The sequence below is a fragment of the Poecilia mexicana genome, unplaced genomic scaffold, assembly GCF_051168715.1.
Source record: "Poecilia mexicana isolate PSO_F unplaced genomic scaffold, ASM5116871v1 scaffold_11, whole genome shotgun sequence".
In the NCBI taxonomy this organism is placed as follows: domain Eukaryota; kingdom Metazoa; phylum Chordata; class Actinopteri; order Cyprinodontiformes; family Poeciliidae; genus Poecilia; species Poecilia mexicana.
In genome coordinates, this window is record NW_028263380.1 from 4503124 (window position 1) to 4510089 (window position 6966).

The following is a 6966-nucleotide window of genomic DNA, read 5'->3' on the forward strand; positions in this document are numbered from 1 at the left end:
CATGCTGTTCAAGCTTTAAAAACGGAACAGTGGTACAAATAAAAAAAATTTAAAAAATACTTTTTTTAAGGTATATATCCTCTTTATCAAGATGTGTAGACTCACCCATGTATCATTTGTCACATTCAGGTGATTTATCAGGAAGCTCAGTTCACAAATGTTCTCAATTGGAAACTCAACACGAGGATTGTGATCAATAACTACGCCAACTACCAGTAACGATACACAATCATATGCATTTTCTTTACTCTGTGCATTCACACACTAAATGAGTTTCACACAGTACTGTGCATGTCATTGATTTAATGAGATACAAGCCATGAAATGCAAATATCAAGTAATATTATGTTAGCAATAATGTCAGTAATCTCGGTCCACTCAGGTCCTTCATCATTGACACAGATATGAAATTGGACGGTCCAGCCTTCTTATTTATTGTCTTCCTTACCTCGGCGTATGTCCTGTTGCCTAGCAATCATGACAGCACGATGCACAAGATGGTAAAAATTCGGATTAAAATAAGTTTTTTTAATCACTTATTTATTCCTTTTTTTTAATTTAAACAATATATTTTAAATATATATATTTTTTAAATGTCTGTGCCTAACAACACAAACACTACATTTTTTGTTGTTGTTTTTTTCTCTCACCTGATTTGAATATACTTGTATGTGTCACCTATTTGTCCACCATTATTAAACAAGATTAAAAATCTCCCTTTTTACCTGCAATGAATCTTGGGATTTATTAGGCTGTGAAGGATAAACCAGACCATTGAATCCATAAAAAGAAGAACAAATTTGTGGGAGGAGCCTTTAAATTTGGACGGCCTTCGTCTCACGGCTGTGACGAAATTGGCCTTCAAATGCTGCCTTCGAGGGATGCAGCCACGTAGACTTCAATTATGACTCCAACTTGAGTAATTTTCTGGTTTTAAGCAAAATAACTTTTCTAACCTGTATGTAAGCAGGAAATAAAGATCTACATTTTAAATATTTGACTAAAATACAAAAGATGCAACGTTCTACATAGCTGCACTATGTTTTTAAGTGCAACATTTCCGTTGAGATTAGACTCCATGCCCATCAGCAACATAATGGTCGTAGTCCCTAATTTTCCATACTAAAGCACAAATGTCAGTTGTGTTACAGAACATCTCAGGAGGCTCGGTAATTGTCCTCTTTAGTCTTTTAGGCAATTATAGAGGAGTGCATGACTTCTTAGGTTGCTTTTTCTTGTTAGGACAACCCTGTCAATACTTCTCAGGAAATCCATTCACCTTCCTACAGGTCAAGCATGTTTTCTCCTGGGCGTGTTTGTGAATTCATTAGAAAAGGAGCTCTGCCATCTGTGGAGCACGGTAATACAATGCTCTGGTTGTTACTTAGTGAGGCTCTATTTCTTTTAACAGAAAACAGACAGTGACATTTAAAGAGTTTATCCAGGCTGGAGACGTTTTTCTTTTTTTTTTCTTTTTTTTTTTTTCTGAAATCCTCCCCATAAATTAACTTTTTCTCCAGGAAGGACAAAATATATGTAGAATTGAATTTTGCTAGGAATTCAACAGATGGTAGGGAAACATGATTTGTACACAATCTCCACATTTGTTTGAAAATCTAGAGACAGAGAGAAAAAAAAGATAAGAAATCTGTCAATATATGTGGAAGATGCAGAGGCAGCCTCAGGTGGGCGGCTATCTGTAGGCTGATCAGCGTTGCTTATATAATTGAGTTTTCTTTTTTTTCTTCTTCTTCTGGCTCCATGCTATTTCAATAACTTCGAAGAAAATGTGACCCGGAGGCTAAAGGCAAGAGGACTGGATGTATTTTCATCTCCATTTATATCCTCCGTGAAGTTTCAAATTTACCCTCTGTTATTTTGATATACTTGTGCACAAATAAACGCTCTGGGTGTTAATGTTGTTCCTCTTATGAATAAAACTCAAATATGTACATTCTGGTGAGATCTGTAGGTGTTGAACAGACAGCAGAGAAAAGCAATAAAGTGGTGGAGACCGCCTCAAAAAGGTAGCCATACTTTTTGAACATTTTCAGATCCACAGTCTGCAACAGTCAGTGTAGTTTATTAGGATTTTACATGACACCTTCACTCTGACACCACTTAATAAAAATCCAGCGTAACCAGTTGCTTTCAATGTAATCCCAGTACAAATGAAGCTGTTCTCTACAGTGATTTTAAGTATAACTCTATTAGAAGGAGGTTGACTGCAGTTCAAGGCAAAACTGAGGTAATTATCTTCAAACATAAAAAAGGAATGATCAAGAGTCAACACAGCTTCAGTTATTACAGCTAGAAACTAAAAATAAGGTCTGAAATCCATACGTAGTGATGAACTCAGACCCGAACCTCCGGAATCACATAAAGACAGTAACAAAGTTGGCCTTCTATCATCTGCAGAGACATTTCCAGATTTGAAGGACTAATGTTTCAGCAAGATCTAGAGAAACTCATCCATGCATTTAAGTTTAGTTGCATTCATTACTGTAGCAGTCGCTGTGTTTCCATTGAAAATATTATTGTGCAAATTGGGATTATGAAAATACATTTGCTTAATGAAAACATACCAATTTCAGAAAAATTTATTTTTTGTTAAAATTTTGCGCTAAGAAGAGGTGGTTGTTTTTGGTCATGTCGAAATGAGTGTTATTTGTAAAACGGCAATGGAAACACTTTTTTCCATATCACACTAGTCATATCATTAACAAACTGCATGTCATTACTGGAGGAACAGACAAAGACAGGAAGTGGTAGGAGGATGATGGCGTGGCATATTTTTTTATTGCATGAATAAACATATTCATGTGGAATTTTAATTGTGTTTCCTATTCAATCTCTTTCCATCACATTTGTAATGAAAACACACCTACCGTCTTCACAGGTCTGCCTAAGAAGTCAGCTCCTACTTAAACCCATAACAACATATTGTGAATATTTAGTTGTAATGTGAACTGTAGGAACATCAGAAGGGGCATGGAAACTTTTACAAGTTCAGCAGAGGAAGTACTTCCTACAAGTACTTCCTCTGCAATACTGCACATTTTCGTTTCAATTTGATACCAAGTAAATACACGGCTCGTATTGCCAATACTGATACTGATGCCAATACTTTTTCCTTAAGTTTGACATATAATCAAACCTCTAATCTTTAGGTGTTTCTGTTTTTTGTTTGTCATTTTTCTGGAATTACTTTGTTAAAACAGAAAAGAATTAGAACAAAGTTGATAGGAGTGTAGAAAATACTTTAATAACAGATCAACATGATAAACAGAGACGACAGAAAAACAGGACACATTTCTGTGCATTTTTCTGAAATAATGAAAGTGCAAAAAAAGAATAAGAGTAATCAAAACATTTTTTTGGTACACTGAGAAAGTACAATACAAAAATAAAATACATTTAACTCACCGTGATAACGTCGATCCGATACCGATACCAATTTGGTATCGATATTTTTGGATTGATATGTTTCCCTAAACCTACCATTTGAAGCACGTATAGACTTCCTCTTGATCTGATTTGTCCCTCACTCCTGTCCCCTCGGCTGTCCAGCAAAAAGGAAACACATTATGAATCAGCTTACTTTATAATCTCTCCCAGAGACCATTAAAAAGCGGCTCAAACGCGCTAATCTCCCTTTCAGGAGAGCGACTTATATATAGATACGCTTCCCATCTGTTGCTTCTTGTCTTCATAAATAACCCCTCCCGTCGTCGTGGAGTTGTCGGCCGACGCGTCTTCCTCGAGACGCTCGTTGTTTTTTCTGACAGAAAGGCCTGTTTGTAAAAGTGGCCGCGACACTCATTCGTCGCGGTGAAAATCATTATGGTTTATGGCGTCAGCGTTTTTATATCAGTCATGGCCGAGCGCAAGGGCAGCAGCATGGGTGTAAACAAAGCGATCAGCGATACGGGTGTAAAAGATGACGAACAGCAGGCCATTACATTGACAAAGTGCTACTTTGATCACTGGAGAACGGCCGCCCACTCTGTCACCTGTCCAAGTCCACTAAATATGATATTGACTGCAGGTAGAGATGGCCTGTTCAGGGCCTCAGGGTGTCAGGTGGTGTGTGTGTGTGTGTGTGTGTGTGTGTGTGTGTGTGTGTGTGTGTGTGTGTGTGTGTGTGTATGTGTTGTGTTCTGGCAGCACTCCTGAGTTCGTTTCAATCAAGACATCAAGATCGGAGATCCTCCTCGTAGTTACTCTGGGCTAAATGATTTAAACAGAAGCTGGCGCCTTATCTTCAACCCTCCTAAAATCCGACTGAAGCACAGGGGTGAGGCGGGGGTCTCGTCACCTCAGGTGTGATTAGACCGCGATGATGCGGAGGAACACGATTCTGTGAGGAGGCTGAGTTTCACCTCCTACCTAAACGGTCGGCCCTGGGCTGGCAGTTGAGGGGCGATCTTAACACCTCAGAAGGGTGCGTCCTGTGTAACCGACAAGTGTTTGGTGTGAGCTGGTGATTGTGGGGAGAGTGACAACAGCGCCTCCTTGTGACCATGTGGGATTGTTCAAACAGAGAGAGGACGATTATGTAAACTAGTTGAGGAGTTGAGGGGGGAGAGACAGACTTTCAAGGCAAAGAGAAGCAATTTTACTTGCTTTGCGTGGTTTATGCAGAAAGCGACTGAGTGAGTGTTCGCCACAAAAAGCACACACTGAAAAAACTTAAATGCAACCTTATTGTTAAGACGTCAGTTTCTGACCATTTCAGGCTTTCTGGGAATTGGTTTCGGAGTTTAAGAACATACAAGGTAATAAAGACATTTCAAACTGAATGTTTGTGAGAGTGTGAGAGTAATGAACCTTTACTTCTATGGCCGAACCGTCAAAATGACTGCAAGAGAACATTAACGACTAATCCAGGAGATCTTGTCGGGTTTTTTTTCAATTTCTTGTTATAATTCAGCGGATGAAGAAAACATACTGATCAAATTTGTTCTTTATGAAGCAACACAATATAATAAATTAGAAACATAAGAGTAATCTTTATGGAAATGTTGAGTTTTGTGTTATAATTCTGACATCTGTAGCTCAAAAACAAATTGTTCCAATGACACTGAGCTCCCAGTTTTAACCAATCTACTCTATTACCACTTGTTTTGATGCGAGACACAAACTCCATTAATGTTTCCTATAAGAAAAAGAAAAGGAAAAAATAAAAAAACTGCAAGCGGCGTTTTCTGCAGCGGCACACTTTCACAACTCCAACAACAATAGAATAAAACCCAATTTCTCTTGCAGTCACTCTTGTCCCCCAAAGTGCTTCTAACAAGGCTCCTACTCTGACACATTGTTCTCTTCCTCAAACAGCCACACAAAGCTGTCTCAGTCACAAAGGGCGCCTTATTGTTGTTACTAAATGGAGCGCTCGCATCCATTCGACGGAATTATTTCACCAGTGCCAATCTATCAGCCGTATTGATCACATATCATGGGCTGTGAAGTGCAGACTCTGGTCTCCTCTCCTGGAAGGGTTGTGCAGAAAAGAAACTCTAATGAGAAACTGTCAGCAGAGCACAGGTAAACAAATCAATGGCACCCAGCAGCTCTCCCAAGGTCGACACACACACTTTGACTTTGTAAGTCGCTCTGCCCGAAGAAAGCACAATATGTGTCATCGGCATGAAGGCGGGAATTAAAAGTGGCAAGTTCATGTTCTGTAAAAAAAAAAAAAAAAAAAAAAAAAGAAAGGAGAAGTGGATTTCACTGATTTTTTTTGCATGTTTCATTTTTTATGAGCTACACCAGTCGGTACCTATAACTTTGATTTCTTCTTGTTTTCAGGTGTTGTAAATCAACAAACCGATTTGTACCTCAGTAAGAAAATCTCTTACCATAAAAGGCTTAAATGCTCGTCATAATTTCCATCTCAATGCATACTTTCGAATAATTCTTAATTATTTGTGCCTTTATGTTTATGTTCTTACAGAACAATTCTGAGCTGATATCCAAAGGCTCTACAGAAACTACAGCATACTGCAAACTCATTTCTGGAGTTGTACACAGCATAAAACAAAAATCTTGCCGTTTTTAACACAATGCCTGAAGTAAACATACAGCATATCACACTTTCATTATTTCATAAATTAGCGATGAGGTTCAAATAAAAATTTCAATCGAGTTAATGACTAGAAATTTAATCAAACACTTTTCAAAAACACTTTTTGCTGCTAAATTTTGACTGCATATAGATATTTGGAACTGCACTATAAAAAAAACTGCAGTTTGAAAAACTAAAAATAAAAACAATAAGAAACAGTGCGAGACAAGTCAGCAATCATTTTTTCAGGGAAATGAAATTCAACAGCATTTATTGGAAATTTTCACAATATTGATCAATTCATATTCTCCATCAGGCTCTGCTGCTGATCATCACACCATCTGTGCAAATTGTTTGTTGCATGAACACAAAGCAGTGGAAGCCTTTCATTTCTACCTGGCTCCAAACACAAAGTAAAATCATTGAGTCCTTTTTTCCCCCCTCTGTTTCCATTTGTCTGTAATGAGTTGGAGTTTAATAGGGCAGCTCGCATTAGCCCCTGGTATGTAGTGAATAAGTGTGCAGAGAGGGTTCTCAGTGCACGCACACACCAGAGAGAGACACAAGGTCAACAGCAGTAATTATTCTGTGGGAAGCGTGTTGGTCTTCAGTGGGTGATTTCATTTCCTGTCATTAGCCACAGCGATTAGGCACAAGAGCAGTGATGGTGTGATAGCATCAGCGAGCACCATACAGCCCCAGGCTGCTCTCGGCGCTCTCCAATATTCTCTAAATGTCGTTTTGCATGGGTTGCACCTCCTACTGTGATCTGTTAGCCTGAACACATTTTGTTAAGACTCTCTCCACTTGCTACAATCAGTAAATGATCAGGTAGGGAGTTACAGTAGGTAGGTATGAAGGTAGACAGGTAAATAAGTAAATAGGTAGGCAGGTAAGTA